At 33.0% G+C, this 22,254-nt stretch overlaps 1 pseudogene; it reads left to right on the forward strand.

The window, feature by feature from the left end:
* The first annotated feature begins 1,322 nt into the window (after positions 1-1,322).
* On the forward strand, positions 1,323-15,464 carry LOC132162500 (uncharacterized; annotated as a pseudogene).
* Positions 15,465-22,254: the final 6,790 nt, after the last annotated feature.

Raw genomic sequence — 22,254 nt, forward strand, 5'->3', positions numbered from 1 at the left:
AATTTAGAGTATTAAACTTTTAATTTTTTACAATGTCCTATTCTGTTAGAATTTTTTGTTAAATCTTATAAAAATTGTCAAAATACCCATATTTTCTTTTATTATAAATAAATTAAAATAAAAGATTGTAAAAATTCATGATCCATCCATTACATGTCGGTGCCTCATCAATGGGATGAAAAGGTTATGTAACTTAAAAAAAGAAAAAAAGACAAAAAAGGTTTTAATATGTATATATTGGGCTCTATATAACAGAACTTAGACCCAAGTAGTTTCTTTTCTTTAGAAAATAGTTTTTTCTCTGGATATGTATGCACCACTTTTATTTTACTTTTATCACTTATATTATATTTTGTTAAGTTGACATTGTCAATTAGCTCTTATTCAAGAAAAAGAAAATTTAAAGATTAATAGACTTTTACACCATAAATGTGAGATAATTGACAATGTCAATCAACTCTTATTTAATATATATATATATATTAATTAATTAATTAGACTGTTACATCAACAAAATAAAACAAAAGTGTTGTGTATAACTTCTCTAGCCTAAATCAGAATAAAAAGAAGAGCTAATCCATGAGAGTCTGTTTGACTTACTTCAATTGAAAAATTATAAGAGATTTCTTGATAAAAAAAATAAAAAAATAACGGTGAAAACTCCATCCCAAGCGAGAAGGAAAAAACAAATTAGAAGAAATCAAGGTTTTAAACCTTTTAAAATCCATGACGATTACCCATTAATTGGGTCAACGAAAATTGCGTGCCCATTTTTGAGATATTGCCGAAGGAACCAAGCATTTTCCTTCTTAATTGAATTGATCACTTCAAAATTAATTGGACATATTGCCCAGCAAATATTTTCTTCCTCATCAACTCCATTTCCGCAGGAGAAGCGATCTTGGCAAGAACAAGAACAAGAACACCTTCTGATTTAAAAGTCAAACTAGAATAAAGACGGCCTTGTCTCTTCTATCAACTTCTTACTAAAAAGCTTTTTAATTTGAATTTCAATCTCATTTATATCTTATTTACAATAAACTATATGATTTTGAGTCTAATGGATCACGTGGGATCTTACAAAATATCCCAAGTAGTGGCAGCCTCTGTTGTTTGGTGATTTTCCTTAAAGCATCTCTCTTTTTCGGATGAAGGTTGGCCTTTCCTCCAATTGGTTTATCCTCGTGGGCCTAGGCTAGCAATATACGCATGCATCCAAAAACATGTTGGTGCCTCATCAATTCCAGCAGTTCTTAACGGGCCCCTCAAAGCATTATAATAGAAAGCCCGTCACAGAAATAAATAGCCCCTTTCACCAAAGACTCAACAAGGTAGGGCTGTGTTAATAATCATGGCTCTTCCGGCTCCCACTCCAGCCCCAAGTGGCACACAGTTTGCCTCTCCTGTTCCGATCATCGGCCCTCAGTATTGTGCTCCTTACCCGGTGGATCTTGCAGTTGTAAGAAAGGTCCTCACCATTTCCGATGGCAACTTCGTTGTCACCGACGTCAACGGCACCGTCATTTTCAAAGTAAAAGGAAAATTCCTAACCATTCATGACCGTCGCGTCCTGCTTGATGGTGCCGGAAATCCCATTGTCACTCTTCGACAGAAGGTTTGGATCATTTCGCCATAAACATCATGTTCTATTTCCTATTTTATTATGTCTTGATTGTTTTATATTTCTTATATTATCGGGTAATTGTATATTCTTGTTATTTTCTTATATTTGTTATAATATTTATTAAATTATGAATTTTTGTTTATTTTTTATTTATTTAAGTTTTTGAAATAAATAATAATTTAATTTTATCATAACAGAATTGAGATTTCTAGCAATTATATAAGATTTTTCAAAACTTATTTGAGCATGTGGTAATTGTTAGAGCGACTCTGTTTGTAGGTGGCGAAAAGCCCAAGTCTATATGAACACTTACTTGCTGAAGATCCAATCCAATATCGTAATAGAACTCATGAGTTAAAACTTCGACTCATTTCTTATTAGTTTAATTAAAATAATTAAACTTTTAAGATAAACAAACAGTAGCTTAACAATATTATAAATTAATTGCAAAAGATAATGTTGTTATATGTTTCCACTTTCATGTGAATGCTTAATTATGTACCAGAAACATTGTTTGGTTTGTGTAGATCATGAGTGCCCATGATAGATGGCAAGTTTTCAGGGGTGAGAGCGTGGAGGAAAAGGATCTCATTTTTAGTGTTAGGCGAACTTCAATCTTCCAACTAAAGGCCAGGTTACATGTGTTCTTGGCAAATAACCCAAAGGAAGATGTCTGTGACTTTAAGGTTGAAGGAAGTTGGTCTGAAAGATCTTGTATCATTTATGCTGGAGAATCTTCCTCAATAATTGCCCAGGTATAGCTATCTTTCTTTTCTTTTTTATTTTTGGTTCAATTAATTGGACTTGACTGGAACATACGAATGCTCATTGAAATTGTAGAAGTACTTGGGCTTTCTCCTGTTAGAACATTAATTTATTATTAGCTTAAATTTTTTTAGATGACTGATGATTTAACATGGCATAATTATGCTGATTAATATGAAAATTGCAGATGCATAAGAAGGCAACTGCCCAAAGTGTTTTGATCGGAAAAGACAACTTCAGCGTGACGATTTATCCTAACGTTGATTATGCGTTCATCGTCACGCTTGTCGTGATTCTCGATGGGATTAACAGCGAGGACGGGGATGAATGAGATTTTGAAAAAAGTGGCAGAAGGTTTTGATGTGTTTGGCTTGCTCTCTACTCGCCTATGTTCACCACGATTGCACTTAAACCTTATTTTTACTTAAATAATGTGGTTTGGTTTGTACTTAGTTTAATATCATATTATGCTATCCTCTTTTGTGAAATAAGCAGGCTGTTTGCGTTTTTCCTGTTGAAATAAACTATAGAATATTAGAGAATATAGGGATAAACTGAATATTGTATTTCTGTGTGTCTAGAACTGTATACAATATGACCTATTTATAGTTAAATAAGGTCAGATAGAATAGGAATTACAATCAAGGAATTAATGTACAATATTACAAAATAATATCAATGTATATACAAGGAAAATATATCAAATTAGCAATTATGGTGATTGTCAGCAATTATGGTGATTATCAGAATAAAATCAGAATATATTCTGATTATATTCTAACATTTCCCTTTCCCTCATTTGAATAATTTTTTTTTTTTTTTTAATTTTAAAAAAAGAAGTATGTTTGCGTCACTGAAAATTTGGATTAACATTACTATAGGAGACTAAGATGGTTTCAACTTTCAAAGAGATTGGGCTCAAGAATAAAAAATAATATAATTGTTTAGAACCGACGGAGATCTCTACAATTGAGTTGTTAGAATTGTAGTGCAATTTGAATCGTTCATAAAGAGTGCCGGAGGCTTGCCCCTTCTAAATAGGTGGACGCTACACTCAAAACTTTTAAAATAGATGGGCTCTGTACTTACAAAAATAAATAAATAAATAAATTTATATAAAAAAATCATTAGTTTTCATCTAAAATCAAATTGAGAAAAGCCTGTCATTAATGCAATAAAACTAGTAAATTCCAAGTAGTTGGAATCTGGGTTCGCCCTCTTAATTTACGGTGATGACCAGAAAACTATTTGGACATATATTGCCCTGCAAATATTTTCTTCCTCGTGATCTCCATACAAGACTCCCCCCATTGCATATAAATAAGAAGCCTTAGAAAAGGCGATCTTCACAAGAACCAGAACACCTTCGTTCCTCCCAAGTTCTCAGGCATGGCAAAATCGAGTGATTTAGCATTAGCTTATTCTCGTGTTAAGCATTTTAAAAAGAGAGCCTCTATGGTCCGGTTTGTGTGCAAACCCCCCATTTTACAGCATCAAATCCTCATATGACACCTCATCAATTTAAGAAAATTGCAAAGTACCAAAGTGAGAAAAAAAAAAAAAAAACAAAAAAACAAAAAAACAAAAAAGCAAATCAAAGTGAAAAACAATTTCAAAAATACCCCTGGCCGCAAGACCCACGGCGTGGTCTCGCGAGACCCACGTGGTTTTATACGTATCCATATAATTAATTAAAAAAATAATTTTTTAAAAAAAATGAAAAACATTAAAAAAATAGGGTTAGTATATTATAAATCATTGAACCAACTCGCCAAAACAGTAAAATTCAAGTTTTTTTTTTTTTTTTTCTTCAAATTTTTTACTTCCTGGGTTAATCGAAATGTCAAATAAATTTTCACCGTTAAATTATTGTAATGCCCGTTAGTCCCAATCAAAACACATTGTTTTACCATGTTAGCATAATAAATTTTTATTAATTTAATTTAAAAATTAAATCTTTTAAAAAAAAAAAAATTGAAGGGGTGGCCAGCGTGGGGCTGCCACCCCTAGCCACTCCCAACCCCTATGGGGTGGGCAAGGGGTGGTTTGCCCATCTCTGAGGTGGCTTGCGGCCACTCTATGAGTGATTTGGAGTGGCCTTTCGTTGCCTGTCGTTTTATATTATTTTGGAAATCGATCGATCAGAATTATTAACAACTTAATTTGCTTATCTATATATGCATTGAGTGCATCTTATATATATATATATATTTGAGAGTTAACCCACCTTGGCAAGATTCGAAGGAGATTGGAAGACATCCATGGGAAGACATACGCGTAAGTACCTCAATATTCCATCGTAGATGGAAAGTTTTTAAGGGTGATGGTACGGACTCTGTCAATCTGCTCTTCAGCGGGAAGCTATCTTCAACATTCCAATTCAATACGACAATAGCCGTGTTCTTAGCCAATAACACAAGAGAGGATGTTTGTGACTTCAAGGTCAAGCAAAGTTATTGGCTACCATCCTGTGTCGTTTATGCTGGAAACTCTTCCACGGCAGTCGCCTAGGCAATATGAATGTTGATAATTTAATAATGTCAGTCCTTTAATTAGAAAGATCCAAATATCCATATATATTAGTAATTAGACAAAATTAATGGGCCAATCTCACTCTTATTGCACGAGATTCCCATTACTAGTGGTCTTAAATATGAGGCAATTAAGATGGTTTTGTTTGTCTATACTGAATCAATTGATAAATATTGTTGGAAATGCAGATGCATAAGAAGCAATCCCTTTCTGTTTGGAAAGGAGAAATTCATGGTGACAGTGAATCCCAACATTGATTACGCATTCATAGTTGCAGTTATTGTGATTCTCTGTGAGATCTACTATAACAACAGCAGTACTCCTAGCCCCTGTTCTTAATTAGGTAGGCACTGGGCGTTGGGTCATAGTTGTAGGTGTTGAAGCATCTAAACCTTGAGCTGTAGGTTTCTTTGGGGCTTTCTCTCGATAAGGGCTCGGACAAATTGTAATTGGGTGAACGAATTATATTCGTTTCTGGCCCTGAGTGTCACCATTTTGTCTCTCAAGTCTGAATAATATATTCCTCTGGCTCTGGATATAGCAAGAGCTCAGCATGAGCCACTTGGTTTGATCTCTTGCAAATGACGTGACATAATGCTAACATCATTAATTTCTGGGTCAACTTTCCTGCGCATTGCCAAACCATTTTTTGCATGTGTAAAAGAATGGTGGAACGTGGCTTCAGTTGTTGATGCCACGATGGTCATTTAGTTAACTTTCACCAAATTTGATAAGGTTTTGAAGAATTTTGAGCCTTCTCTCCATTCCTAATGGGTTAGTGGACCATGAGCCATTATATAGCCACTGCATATAGTGGCTCTTCCCTTTTACTTTCGAGGTTGTGACATCTCAGACAAAGCCCATGTGATTGTCCGCTCAAATTTGGAAAGAGGATATGGAACCGCACCAAATAGAGGAGAAAAAAAATAAAATCAACACAATGATTAATAAAAATGAAGAACTAGAATTTTTTCAATCCAGAATGAGTGCTGCAACTTCATGTTCCTTTGTCTTTGTGTGGCTTTTCCTATTCCTTTCAAGTTGCACGATTCTTTTGCTTCTTTTGTTTCATTTGTTTTTTTGGCTTGCGCCCAATAGTTGCATTCATAAATGTTCCCTTCCAAAAATATTTGTCCCTCATTACTTGGCCTACTAGAGATTGAGGGTATTGAATCAGCCTCCAATCTTGCTTTGCGAGTAATGCCATATTAAACCATTCCAAATCACGAAATCCCAACCCCCCTTCCGCTTTCGCCTTTCCTATATTTTTCCAACTCATCCATGCTATGCCCCTCTGTTTCTTCTTGTTTCTCCACCAAAAATTTGACATCATACTTGTAATGTCCTGACATAAAATTTTAGGTAACTGAAACACACTCATTGTGTATGTGAGAATTGCTTGTATGATCACCTTTAATAGTACCTTCTTACTGACTTGTGACAGAAACTTTTCCTTCCACCCATTAAGCCGCTCCCATATTTTTCCTTTTAAACCTGTGAAGGAACTAACTCGTGAATTGCCAACAAGAGGGGGAAGCTGGGGTTGCCCATAACTTACGGTGATATCGAGAAAATTATTTGGACACATATTACCCTGCAAATATTTTCTTCCTGGTGAACTTCATACTAGACGCCCCCCATTGCATATAAATAAGAAGGATACATGTCAATTGGTTGACGGTTTGGAAGAAATTTATGTCACTAGCTAAGCCCCGTGCAGTGATAAGCTCTCGATATTGTGCTCTTACCCTGTGGATCTTGCAATTGTCAGGAAAGTTTTGACCATAACCGGCGGGAACTTTGTTGTCACAGACACCAAAGGCAACATCCTTTTTGAAGTTAAAGGAGCCTTTAGCTTCCATCAATACCCGCGTGTTTTACTTGATGGTGCTAGAAATCCCATTGTCACTTTAAGACCAATGGTTTGCTAGCTAGCTACTTCATAACATCATCATATTTCTATTGTTAGAAATTGGTAAATCTTAGTGTTAAAATATGGGTCAATTGGGTTGCAATTGATTTGTAGTTGAGTTAGACGTGACTTCTGTTCAAAATTTGGTTTAGATTTGCAATTTATAAAGACTTATTTGACCCGCACCTTGTTGGAAATAATTTTGGATGGTGCACAAATTCTCATTGATATAAAATCATTACAATCTAAAACATTAACAATAAAATAAATAAAATACAAGCGATGAAAAGTAGAGTATGGAAAGATCTCACAATGTGCTATAGAATCACGCAAGAGCGTTGTCCTTAAAGGTTGATTCGTGCCTCCCGGAGTATGTAACTCAGTGCGATCGGATCCTTTGACACGCAACCTCCCAGGATTAGACTATAGCGTCTACATTCGTTAAGGACGCACTTCTAATAACGAAGAGTAATAGAACAACCCTTTAATCTTCTTGATGAAAAACCACATAGAGAAAATACAAGAAATAGAAGACAATATAGGTGGAAAAATCCACTAATTCTATGTGGCTATATTATATATATAGATCCAAGTAAATCATGAAAAATATATAAGGAGATATTTTCTTGTAGAAGTCAGTTGCTGACTCTTTCAAAGCTCACAATTAAGTTAACGTTTTTTCTTTCTAAAACTTATGATCATGTAATAAAGACAAAAAACAGTCATGACAATAATATCATGTTAAAGTCTATGATCAATTGACCATGCGTTAAAGACTTGTCTTTAACCTATGAAATAACCAACGGTAAAATTATAACTTAATGACCAAACGGTCATAAATATATAGTAAAGATGATAAAATCTCATAAAAATATTTTAATGCCAACCAGTAAAATATTTGGAATAACTGAAAAATATTGTTAAAACCAATAGCAAAATAATAGATTGTTTGTAACATACACAACACACCCGAGCATGCAAGTTTGAAGGTTACGCCATGCAAAAGTTTTTCAAAAAAAAAAAATTCATCAACAAAAATCCTTTCGTATTGTGTGTATTTATTTTTGGATTTTTGTGATTGATATTGCCTGGTTTGTGTACGTTTTCTTTAATTTAATTTTATTGTTTTTCAGTAAATTAAATTTCTCATTCGCGCAGTTAACCTCAATGTATCATTGTATAAAAGATGGAAAGATTTAGGGGTAAGAGCACAGACTCTGGCGATTTGCTCTTTAGCGCTAAGTAATCTTCAATGTTCCAATTCAAGACCACAGTAGACGTGTTCTTGAAAAATAACACGAGAGAGGATGTTTATGACTTCAAGGTTGAGGGAAGTTTTTGGCAATGATCTTGTATCATTTATGCTGGAAACTCTTCCACAGTACGTAGTTGCCCAAGTAAAATTAACGCTAATACTTTAATAATTTCACAGCCCTTTAGAAAGCGATTCATATATATTGGTAATTGGACAAAATTAGTAAGCAGATCTGATCCCGTGCAATAGAGCAATTCATTTGAGAGCTTATACGAACCCTATATGATCTGATAAATACCACGCACGGCAATCTGGGTCCTACCTACTTGAATTGCCCGAACAAACTATCATTATAATAAGATAATCCTATTGCACAAGATTCCCGTCACTAGTGGGCATAAATTGGAGGCAAGCTGGTTTTGTTATGTCTGTACTGAACCAATTGATAATTTTTTGGAAATGCAGATGCATAAGGAGCACTCCCTGCAAAGTGCCTTCATTGGAAAGGACAAATTCATGGTGACAGTGAATCATAACATTGATTATGCATTCATAGTTGCATTTATTGTGATTCTTTATGAGCATAAAGATCAACGGTTGGAACTGAGACAATTTGGAACGGAGAATATGATCCACTTCATTTCAATTATGTTCAAGATTTTAAAATTTGTGTATTTAACGATGTATATGAAGTTAATATTAGTACGGTCTTTTAAAAGATTAAAATAATATAGAATCATGTACACCATTAAATCGATGCACCAACTTTAAATTCATCATGGATATTAATCATCTCACGTTAACCCTTGTTGCACCTGGAATTGGTACATGAACAATAAGAGCAGGTTTGCTTTTATGCGATCTTTGATGTGATTTGAAATTTTGAAGAACCTCTTGCATGTGGAATAAGTGGACGCAGAAATTACACCCGAATGGTAGTAAGGGATCATAATTCTTATTTTTTGGTCAAAGGATCTTAATTCATTTAGAACATGGTATTGTAATGGCAAAAAATAATAGTTCCATGTTTCCAAATATTCATGGGATATATGTTTTTTTGCGCGGGGGAGGGGCCCGGGGGGAATGCTCCGGTAGTGCTCAAAAACCAGCATTCCGTCAGGGACATGGCCACCCCCACCTCTCAATTTTTTGTTTTGTTTTTTTGTTTTTGTTTTTTTTTTTAAGTCAAAACTTAATTATATATATAGTAATAAATATATATTATATTGACGTGCCATTGAATTTTTATATATTTATTCTTCTTTTTTTTTAACAATGAATAATTCAAGAGTTAGTTGAGATTGTAACGTTAGTGTTGTACATTTCTATTTAGTTGAGATTTTAATCAGATGAGTTATAATTGTTTAAATCCCTAAATTAAAATTGGGGTGTCCCTCTCTCTACGAGCTGCACCCTAATTGTAAGGGATTCTAATTAGTTTGCAACATCATGAGGTTGTAGTTGTTGTCTTTATCGTTTGTTTTGAGTAGTGGTTAGTAGTTATATATGTTCAAAATATTGAACTTGTCTAACAATATGGAAATGAATATTGTCGTTGTCTATATATAAAGTATAAATGGGGTTTCATACGCCAAGAATCTTTAAAGGAACTTCAAGACCATGCTGGCCGGTCAGTGTCCAAGTCCTTGTTTAATATTATAGACCAATTCAGAAAGCTTCATAGAAACTTCAACTCAACCATATATGCTATAGAAAATTAAACTTCTTAATTTAGGTAAAGAAGTGATCAGTGAATCCCCCATCAAATTAAACTACCAGAAAAAACCATTGCACTGCTCAAATGTTTAAAGCAGAAGAAATACGCATGAGACCATAGTTCAAGAAATTATTTGCCTCCCCCAAGATGAAGAAAACCCTCAAGGCTTTGGGCAAAATGGCTCTCAAAAACTACTGACTCCATTCAAATCCTGCTGCTAATTAACCCTCTGGTCAACACTTTAAATTGTATGGTGCTTGGGAGTTAGGAGTTAGTTGTTAGCTCAAATGCCAATAATGGAACTTATGATACGCCAAATGGATATAAACAATGCTACAACGATTCCGTTTACTTTTAAATTATTGTTTAATACGACGAGGAACTGATATTTACTTTTAAAAATAAGGTCTCAACGTTGACTTTCTCAACTAGTACATGCAGTAGCGTGTACTCGATCAATGTTGGATTTTTTACTTTTATCTTTTCTATATCTTAACTTCCCACATGCTATATATATATTCCAATTTTTTTACAAAAAAAATTGGGTTCCAATTTTACTAATTAAATATAGAGAAATAATTAGCATTAATAATTTGTCTATATATTTTTTTTCATGTTCTCTTACAAATTTAAGAAAAATATTAGGGGTTAATAAGTTTCACACACACATAAGTTTCTACAAATTTAATAGTTGATTTATTAATTAGTTAATGGTGTTCATCATTGACTTATGTAGAATTCATATAAGTTCAGAAATCTAATAATTGATTTATAAGATAATATATATATATATATATATATATATATATAAAGTAACCGTTTCAATATATATATTCAAATTGGTAAGAGTAATGAATTGGAATAGTACTTAACGGGTCCCGCCCTCGAAGCATTATAAAAGAAAGTCTCACACTCACAGAAAAAATAGCTCCTCTCTCTATCCCTCGTATTCATGTCTAAAGTAGCAGCTCCCACTCCAGCCCCAAGTGCACGGTTTGCCTAGCTCTCCTGTTCCGATCATAGGCCCTCACTATTGTGTTCCTCATGAGTTAAATCTTGAAATTGTCAGAAAAGTCCTCAACGTCACCGACGGCAACTTTGAAGTCACAGACGTCAATGGCACCGTCATTTTCAAAGTCAATCAAAGAATTCTATCCCTTCATGGCCATCGAGTACTATTTGATGGTAATGGAAATCCCGTTGTCACTGTTCGAGATAAGGTAATTTGGACAATTTCGCCATAATTAAACATGACATTCTATATATATATGTCCTACACCGTCACATTAATTAGTAAAATTAAATTTTAAATTAATTAATTAATTAAATAATTAAATTTTATTCGTTTAAGTAAAACAAAAATAATAGTTCTAAAGACATATTGATACTATCATAATAGTTCTGTAATGATATCATTGGTTTTTTTTAGCTAATCAAATAATTAAGGTAATGATATTATTGGTTAATTGCAAAAGACTGTTGTTATAAGTTTCCACGTCCATGCGAATGCTAATTATGTAGCAGAAATATTGTTTGGTTTGTGTAGATCATGAGTGCCCATGATAGATGGAAAGTTTATAGGGGTGAGAGCACAGAAGAAAGTGATCTAATTTTTAGCGTTACGCGAACTTCAATCGTCCAACTAAGGACCAAGTTACATGTGTTCTTGGCAAATAACACAAAGGAAGATGCTTGTGACTTCAGGGTTGAAGCAAATTTCTCTGAAAGTTCTTGTGTCGTTTATGCTGGACAATCTTCCTCAAAAGTTGCCAAGGTAGGGCTTTATTTTTTTTTTTTCTTCTTTTTTTTTGGGTTCAATTCATTGCACATAAGTGTATTAAAAGATTGGAATATCAAAGTAATTACGAAATATCAAGACATGTCCACGTTTTAGTTTCTAATGAAATGATTGAGCTTTCTTTTTTAAAAATATTATTATTTTTTTTAACTTAAGATTTTGAAATAAGTAATGCTACCCACCACACAAATATCCGAAAGATATCTCATAAAACTGATGTAGCAAGGTCTAGTAGGATAGTAGCTGTTATTTTTTATTTTTTATCTTAAAAGAGTTGATCCAATGGCTATTATTTAGACCGTGTCATCAGCTTTGTGGAATATTTGTAGAATGTTTGTGTGGTATATAGTCTTATTCTTTTGAAACAAAGTAATATTATATATTTCATTTTTATCCCACAATGTCGACGTGGTAGTCTCAACCAACTCTCCAAATTTTTATTTTTTTTTATTTTTACAATGACGGATCCAAAGGTTGGTTGAGATTGTCAAATCAATATTGTGGGGTAGTTGTAAGATAAAAATGTGATTTTCAGCATTACTCGTTGAAATAGGAGATGATTGAAGATAGAGTAATGTTTCATACTATATTTTTATGATACAACTATCGTATAATGATGATGATGTGGTAATCCCAACTAACCTTGAATTTTTTTATTATTATTTATTTTTTTTAAGTAACAATTTGTCTTATGGTTGGCTGGATTGTCACATCATCAATATTGCAAGATAGTTGTGAGATAAACATATATATGGTTTAATTTCTAGCATTACTCTTTAACATAGTATTAAAACAAAGGTCATGTGTTTAAAATTGTGCCTTTGTAATTACCTATCATTTCAATTGAATATTTTACTTATTAAGGAATTTACACGAAGTAAATGCATGATTATAGCGATCTTGAATAGGGAGAATCTTATACTAATTTAGTTGATTAATGTGGAAATTGCAGATGGAAAAGAATAAAACAGTTAGAAGTGTTTTGTTCGGAAAAGACCACCTCAAGGTGACGATTGATCCTAACATTGATTATGGATTCATAGTTGCGCTTATCGTGATTCTTGATGCCATACCATCACAACTTGCAACTGCACGTAGCGTGATATCAGGAATGCGATTAGTCAGTTAACTCAGTTTTATCTTCATCTTTTATGTGTTATTTATGTTCAGAATTACTTTGTAATTGTTATCTACCTCTAGTTTGTTTTGAATAAGTTGGTGGTGTAACCTTTTGATTTTAATGAATGAATGAAATAAGTATTTTTATTGAAGTATTTTTACCCCAGAGAAGAATTAAGATCTTCTTTAGTTCATTTGAACTGGACAATATCCAGTTAGTTATAGTGAATGGATATTTTTGCTCCCTCAAAAAATGAAAAGACAAAAATATTCCTTAAGTATAACTAACTGGATACTCTCCCGTTTATTTGAACTGGAGAAAATATTATTCGCGGGCAGAATATGTGGATAATAGACTTTCAGAATAAGTGGGCTTTCCAACTCTCTTTATGAGCCGCTCAAATTGCACCCTATTTTGTAAGGGCTCGGGCTCCTAATCCATTTAGAACATAATATTATGAGAACTTTCAAAAAAAAAAAAAATTATTCCTGAAAGAATGGTTTATTTTCAAAGAAAATTTGGATTAACATTGCTATTGGAGACTAGAAGGTTTCAACTTCCGAAGAGATTGGGCTAAACAATACAAATTTTTATAATTGTTTAGAACCGACCTAGATCCCTACAATTTGGTTGTAGTGCAAGTGTGATCAATGCCAACTACAAGGGTTTAAAGGATTTGAATCTCTGACAATTTGTTGTTCAAATTACTAACAATCTAAAAAATAAAATATAAGAGTTTTTATAAAATAAATAGACAGGTTGCAGCAAATAGACAAGATCACGCAATTGATTATCTAGATGATCATGACACCCAATGTGAGCGGGTAGTGCTTTGTTGCTTACCTTTTACTTTCGAAAGTCTAAAAGTTCAGAATTGTACTTTAAACAAAAATTATATAATAAAATCTTGAAAATTAAATCATTAGCAGTCTCCATATCATATCAAATCGAAAAAACCTGTCATTAATGCAATAAAACTAGCAAAATTCTAATTAGTAGTTGGAATCTGGGGTTACCCTCTTAACTTACGGTGATAACCAGAAAACTATTTGGACGTATATTACGTACCCCGCAAATATTTTCTTCCTGGTGAACTCCGTACTGGACGCCCCCATTGCATATAAATAAGAAGCCTTAGAAAATGCGATCTTCACAAGAACCAGAACACCTTGTTCCTCCCAAGTTCTCGGGCATGGCAAAATTGAGTGATTTAGCATTAGCTTATTCTCTTGTTAAGCATTTTAAAAAAAAACAAAAAAGCATGTGCAATCTCACTTTTTAGAAGGAGACATGTCAATTGTTTGACGGTTTGGAAGAAATTTATATCATTAGCTAAGCCCCATGCGGTGATAAGCTCTCGATATTGTGCTCCTTATCCTGTGGATCTTGCAATTGTCAAGAAAGTTTTGACCATAACTGGCGGGAACCTTGTTGTCACAGGCATCAAAGGCAACATCGTTTTTGAAGTTAATGGAGCCTTTAGCTTCCACCAACGCCCGTGTGTTTTACTTGATGCTGCTGAAAATTCCAATGCCACTTTAAGACGGAAGGTTTGCTAGCTAGCTACTTCATAACATCATATTTCTGTTGTTAGAAATTGGTAAATCTTAGTATTAAAATATGGGTCAATTGGGTTGCAATTGATTTGTAGTTGAGTTAGAAGTGAATTGAATTCTGTTCAAAATTTGGTTTGGACTTGAAATTTATAAAGCTTACTTGACCCCACACCCGAGCATGCAAGTTTGAAGGTTACGCCATGCAAAAGTTTTTCGAAAAAATTATGTGTCATCAACAAAAATCCATTCATATTGTTTGTATTTCTTTTTGGATTTTTGTGTGATTGATATTGCTTGATTTGTATTTCCTTTAATTTTAATCAACAACGTTTGTTTATTAAGAAGTACATCTATTCACCTCCGTTCTTTAGGTCTAAACTATTTTTCCGCAAATTAAAATTTTCATTGGCGCAATTAATCTCAATGCATAGTAGATGGAAAGTTTTTAGGGGTGATAGCACAGACTCCGGCGATCTGCTCTTTAGCACTAAGTGATCTTCAAAGTCCCAATTTAAGACCACAATAGACATGTTTTGGCAAATAACACGTACAAGAGAGGATGTTTGTGACTTCAAAGTCAAGGGAAGTTTTTGGCAACGATCTTGTGTCATTTATGTTGGAGTCTCTTCCACAGTAATTGCTCACGTAAGATTAACGTTAATACTTTAATAATTTCACAACCCTTTAGAGATATATTGGTAATTAGACAAAATTAGTGAGGGGATCCGATCCCATGCAATAGAGCAACTTGTTTGAGAGCTTACCTGAACCCTATATGATTTGATAAATACCAGGGCAATCTGGGTCCTACGTACCTACTTGGATTGCCCGAACAATGAGGCCCAAACAAGCTGTCATTATAATAAGAATGTCCTATTTCACACTAGTGGGCAAATTGGAGGCAAGCTGGTTTTGTTATGTCTATACTAAACAAATTGATAATCGTTGGAAATGCATATGCATAAGGAGCACTCCCTGCAGAGCACCTTCATTGGAAAGGACAAATTCAAGGTGACAGTGAATCCTAACATTGATTATGCATTCATAGTTGCGTTTATTGTGATTCTTTACGAGATCAACATGCAGTTCGAACTGAATCAAGATTCTATAAACAAGCAATTAATAGAAAGAGAAAACTACCTTCTGACATCTGTGATGATTCTTCGTCTGTGTCTCAAAACATAACGCACCTGAAAATGGTAGAATAGAACACTGTCGAGAAAAGAAGACACAGTTGTGTGTACTTTTTCTGGTTAGTGTATCAAAAGCAGTATTTGTAGTTCTGTAGATTGTTATGTATACAATCAACCCATGACTTGAGATATTGGGGTGGGACGACAAGTCCGCCATCAACATCAAAAAAAAAAAAAAAAATGGAATTCTAAATGGCTTCAAGGCATGTTATACAACCGTCTTTTGATCATTTTTTTTTTTAGCAAATTTAATTAACTATTGAATTTGTGGATTCATGTGAATTCTACACAAATTCAATGATGGATTCATCAATTCATTATATGAAAATGGTTGCAAGAATGAATTTTATGAATTTTTATGCAAGTCAAAGTTTTGAATTTTCATCCTAAAAAGGTCAACTACACAAAAACCGGTGCGTGTCTCTCATCCTTGCTCTTTTTTAAATTAACATTAGATTCGTAAGGTCCTGTGTAGGACTCACATATTTAATTATGATTTTAATAAGTGGAAATATGAGAAAATGATCCAAATGAGCAAATGAAACAATTTCTGATTTTAATACTTTAGCCCACGCAAGTAATTATTAACGGATTGTGCCCCAATATGGTTGAGTTGACTTATTGCATACTCTAATAAATGAATTAGAAGTAAAATAGAGATGATTTTTTTTATGGTTCAAATTAAATTTTATAGATTTAACTGTACATAACACCATATACAGTACTATTAAATAAACCAAAAAGTCGTCAGTTTATGGGTGAAAAGATGGTTACAGTTAGCGGTCATAGCCAATAATTGCTAACCGTAACCACGTAGGTGGTTAATAAAATCTACTAACCGTCTTTGCTAACTGGCAGTTAGTAGTTAATAACCTTTAATTGTTTTTTAAAGAAAAAATTTAAAAAGTTAAACTTAAAAAAATAAAAAATAAAAACAAAAAAAAATAAAAAATAAAAACCAAAACAACGTTTTTTTATGGTAATATAAAAATAACCTACTATATACGACATCATTTCTAAATTTTTACATATATATATATATATAAAGGCGGTTAGCGATTTTTTCAAAACCTAAAACCTCTAACCGTAACAGCCTAGGTGGTTAGCGGTTTTTCTTAACCGCCTTTAAAAGTGGTTAGTGGTTATATAATGAGATTAACGGTTATTAACCACTCATCTTTTCACCTCTAGTCGTCACTACAGTGGTCGCAAATACCCCGACAGTAAAGACTCACTAGCGACAACATTATTAGTAGTAACTGAAGATTACTATCGGCAACAACAATTGTTGTCACTAAAAATACCTCCCAGACAACATGTGTTGAGTGTTGCTTGGGTTTGATGCACTCCAAAGCTAAACTAAAGAATGTACAACTTAGTCTTCACAATTGACACATAAGCATGACTTTTAACTTGTACACACCTCAAACTTTGGTATGTTTCTCCTTGGTCCTTTTATGCCAACAAGGAAGTTATGTTGCTGACAAGAAAGCTTGAAAAAAAAATTAGGTCGTCATTATGTCATATGAGACATGCTATTCCTCCATCTCCTTTTCAAATTTACCATTAAATATGAATTCTACATGTCTAATGATAAATTTGAAAAATATATAGAAAGAAAATGAATGGGAAATAAAAAAGATAAAAAAACATTTCTCGTGTCAAATATGCTCCATTGTATCTAATTAAGAAAGCAATAGAAGTGTTAAGCTTCTACTTACAATAATCAAGTCAGGACAAGGCAGCAAACTAATAATTAATGCCAACTCTTTAACCGGCTTATAGAGATGAAATCGCCTAAAGACTAAGCCAACCTATAGCAGCACATGTATCTATGTAACAGTAGCGGATTACCTCATTAACCAAAAGTAATAGTTCATAGAATGCATATAGTTAAGATATGTTAAAAAGTATTGATTAAATCATTTAGACAATTAGCGGATTACCTCATTAATTGTCTAACAATATGGAACTATCCAGGTGCTAATTAGTTGCTATTGCCATTGTCTACATATAAACTGGGTTTCATACGCCAAGAATTTTTAAAGGAACTTCAAGACCATTCTACTTAGTGTCCAAGTCCTAGTTTAATATTATAGACCAATTCAAAAATCCTCATAGAGAACTTCAACTCAACTTTGTACTAAAACTTCTTCATATAAAGAAGTGATCAATGAATCCCCATCAAAACTACGAGCAGAATCATGGGGGCAATTATCAGCTATCCAATCTAGTTTACAGATAACAATAACAACAAAAACCATTGCACAGCTCACATGTTTAAAGCAGAAGAAATATGAGACCTTAATTAGTTAATTGAAGAAATTATTTGACTCCCCAAGATGAAAAAAACCCCCAAGGCTCTGGGCAAAATGGCTCTCAAAAACTACTGACTTCACTCAAATCCTACTGCTAATTAACCCTTTGGTCAACACTTTTAAATTGTATATGGTGTGTCGCAGTGTCTGGGACAGCCCATATGCGCTTGGCCCAGCTTGGGAGTTAGTTGTGAGCTCAAATGCCAATAATGGAACTTATGATACAACAAATAATTAATGGATATATATAGACAATGCTACAAACAATTCCGTTTACCTTTTTTTGAAGGGAATTTCGTTTACTTTTAAATTATTGTTTAATATGAAGAGGAATCCACTGATATTTACTTTTAATATAAGGTGAACATTGACTTAAAAAAAACAAAGACTATATATTACAATATACAATGTTAGATAATGGTTTTCCTTTTAAAAAAAAAAAAAAAGGGGGTTCCAATTTTTCTAATTAAATATCTATCTAATGTCTGGCATTGTTTTCTTGGTCTTACCGTTTCTATTGAAATTGGTAAGTGTAATTTTGAAAAAGTCTTTGTTTTTTCATTATCATATGATCTTATGCTGCAAGTTTTACTGTGAAAATTATTTTTGCTTCTGCCCTGAAAAAAATTCCTATATATGGTACGTGCATGCATGGGAAGATCAGTTTCACTTAGATCGAATAGATGGAAAATGAATGTTCTTTATAAAAATCTTAACTATAAGACAGATTAATATTAAAAACTGTTATACTCCACATTAATATATAAATAAATGCTATTTATTTCACTTGAAATGAAGAGCATTGGTAAATCATCCTGTGGTGCATATTTTACATGTCCAGAATATCAAAAAAAATTAAAGCAAGAGTTTGTCACCAGTTTGTGGCACAATTGGATCTCTGCTTATACCTTTTACTTTGCATTTTGGGTACGTTGTTTAGATATATAGCTTTGACTTCGCGTAATTTGCTGTCTTTTTTTGCCAATGGCATCTCATTGTAAATTACATGTTTCTATATTCATAAAGGAATAAATTAACTAGCACATATCCTTGTGATCAACACGTCTTGCTTCTTATCTTGGTTACACGTACTAGACAATTATCTCCTATATATTATGACAACGAGTCAACGACTGGAAAGTTGAAACGGAGCATAATCAACTTCTTCCTTTTTTTTTTTTTTTTTTTTTTAATTTTTTAATTAATTTTTTTGTTTAAACATGTACTGATACATGATCTTAAGTCATTTTAAAATTTTGAATAACGTAACAATGAGAAGTGCTATACTTTCTTTTATTATTTTTTTCAAAAGTTAATTTTCAAATAATGTACGTGTTACCATCCTATAAAATTATTGTTTTAAAAAATATGTCGCCGATTCATAAGATAATGACACATTATTTAAGAACCAACTTTTATATATATATATATATATATATATATATATATATATATATATATATATATTTCTCCCCTGCAAATAGTTTCTTCCTCCTGAACTCTGTACTGGATGCCCCCAATATTGCATGTAAATATTGGGAACTAATTAAACGCATGTCTTTCGCTGTATGATTTTAAGGTCAAAGAAAGTTAGTTTCGATTTCGAAGATTTATCAGCCATAAACTTTTAAAAAAAATAATAATAATTATGAGAGAATTTTTTTTTTTTTTTTTTTTTACAACAGTAAGGGTTATCTTATGTGTTATTTCACGTGTGCTTCACCTATTAAAAAATGGAGTTTGAGCCTACATGTGAGGGAGAATGTTAAAGTAATGATTAAGTAATTAATTAAATTTACATCTTCCTATTAGTTTAAACTTTTAAAATAATTAATAATTTAACATAAAATACTGTAAAAAGAAAATATTACGTACTGTGTAGTTTTCTGGTTCGTGCGTCAAAACCAGTAGATTGTGGTGTATACAATCAACCCATGAGCCATGATTTATGATATTGGGCTCCGACGACAAAGTCCGCTATCAACATGTATAAAAAAATGGGTCAAGTCAATCTCATTTTTTTATTTGGAATAGCCACTTCCAAGTTCCAAGGGTCAAAATGGGTGTTGTGGGTTACTTCCATTGACGTAAAATATATATATATATAAGTTTTAATTTTTTAAAATTTATTAGAACATATGATATGTGGCATGTTTTAATTAAGTTGACGTGACGATCTGTTAGTTTTATGGACGAAATATAGACAAAGATATTAACCTTGTGTTTTCAAATAGCAAAAGTATTATGTATATATGATACAAAACATACACTAAGTGATCATGAAAAATAATAAATAAATAAAATAATTAAAATACATATACTAGCTAAAAAGACATATATTTAACCTAATTTGTTGTCTATTTGCCAATGGCATCTCATCTTAATTTGCTTCTTCCCCTGGAATCTTCTTGGAACGAGCATGGCTCATCAACTATATATGATAAAAACATAGCCCCTCACCAAAGACTCAACAAGATACCTAGGTGTGTGTTTTTTCCCTTCTCCCTCGTAATCATGGCTCCTGATCAGTATGGTGCTAATCATCCGGCCGAAAATAAACGGCCTCCAGAAGATCAAACTCATATCGACTGGTTCCCAAAAACCTTTCATAACTCTTCTCACACAAATCTTTCAACTAATCAATCCTTTCGTCCTTTTTTCGTTCAAAACTCTTTCCCAATTAACAAACCTCTTACAACTGTCGGAAATGGAAGCATTTATCTACCAGCCCCAAGTGTGCAGTTTTCCTCTCCTGCTCCGATCATGGCCCCTCTGTTCTGCTTCTTATCCGGCGGGAGATCATGCAATTGTCGGAAATGGTATCGAGTCTCTACCAACCGCTCCTGTTAAGAAGATCATAGACTTTCGGTATTGTGCTTCAAATGACGTAAATCTTACAATTGTCAGAGAAATCATCAACATTACCCACAGCAACTTCGTTGTCAAAGACGACAAAGACACCGTCATTTTCAAAGTCGATGGAAAACTTGCATCCGCTCATGGCCGTGTTGAAATACTTGACGGTGCCGGAAAACCCGTTGTCACTCTTCAACCGAAGGTTTGAACAATTTCGTCGTAAACAAGGCATTCTCTGTCCTATTTTTGTTGGAGAAATAGGTATACAGAAATAGTTAGGAGAAACTTCATTTTAAATTCCTAAACTACTATACATTTTAAGACCACTTAAAATTTAAAAACTCTCAATTTATACCCATAAACTTTCAATTTCATTCAATTTACCCACTTCGGTTAGTTTTAACCAACCAACCCTTAGATCATTCTTATTAAAAAAAAAAAAAAAAAAGTTGGTTGCTGGAACTGCCTTATCATCATTTTAGAATAAAAATGTAATTTTTTGCCTTATTCTTTTTTATATTAATTAAATGCTTAAATTTACTATTTATTATCCCTTTAAGTATTTTTTAGATAAATAATAATTTAATATGATATTAGAGCAGATGTTTCACACTACCGATCAGCATTTGAATCAATTCTTGTTAAAATGAAAAATAAAATCTAAAAATAGGTTAACAATTTCATATCAAATAAATTTGATAAAAATGTGACATATAACATTCTCATTAATGATATTATTAGTGAATTGAAGAAGATAATGTTGTTATAATTAGTTTCCACGTCCATGCGAATGCTTATGAAACAGAAACGTTGTTTATTGGTTTGTGTAGTTTATGAGTGTCCATGGAAGATGGAAGGTTTTTAGGGGTAAGAGCACGTACGGAGAATCGTGATCTACTTTTTAGCGTTAAGCGAAGTGAAATCATCCAAACAAAGTCCGAGTTACATGTGTTCTTGGCAGAGAACACAAGGGAAGATGTTTGTGACTTCAAGGTTGAAGCAGGTTGGCTGGAAAAATCTTGTGTCGTTTATGGTGGAGAATATACACTATTCCAAAAAAATTAAATAATGTAACAACATTCAATATTAACCATAAAATGACTTGAAATAGAGATTATCCTTAGTTTAGCTTCACTGATTAAGAGATAAATATTAAAATATTAATTAAATGGTTATATTCTCCAATTAACGTAAACTTTTGAAATATGCATTCATTTAGCAGCTCTAAGGTGATTTACTAGATAGGGAGAATCTTAGACTAATTCTGCTGATAAATGTGAAAATTGCAGATGCATAAGAAGGGAAATGTGATCGGAAAAGATACTGTTAGTGTGACGATTTGTCCTAACAATGATTCGGCATTCATAGTCGCGCTTGTCGGTGACTAAGAGCATCACATCCCACTTATACAAGGCAGCTAAAAAAAGTGTACTTAAAAATGTAGTTAACTGTTTTTAATTCAAACATTGTCGTTTTTAACTTGTGCTTTAGTTCACGTTTGAGCCGTTTGTGCTTCAGTTACCTTTCGGTGGTTGTTGCAATTTTTTACTTGGGGTTTGGAAAGGGTTGTGGCCCTTGTGGGGTCTCTCGAAGGTTCTTATCATTTTT

Source organism: Corylus avellana, chromosome ca9, assembly GCF_901000735.1.
Source record: "Corylus avellana chromosome ca9, CavTom2PMs-1.0".
Lineage (NCBI taxonomy): Eukaryota > Viridiplantae > Streptophyta > Magnoliopsida > Fagales > Betulaceae > Corylus > Corylus avellana.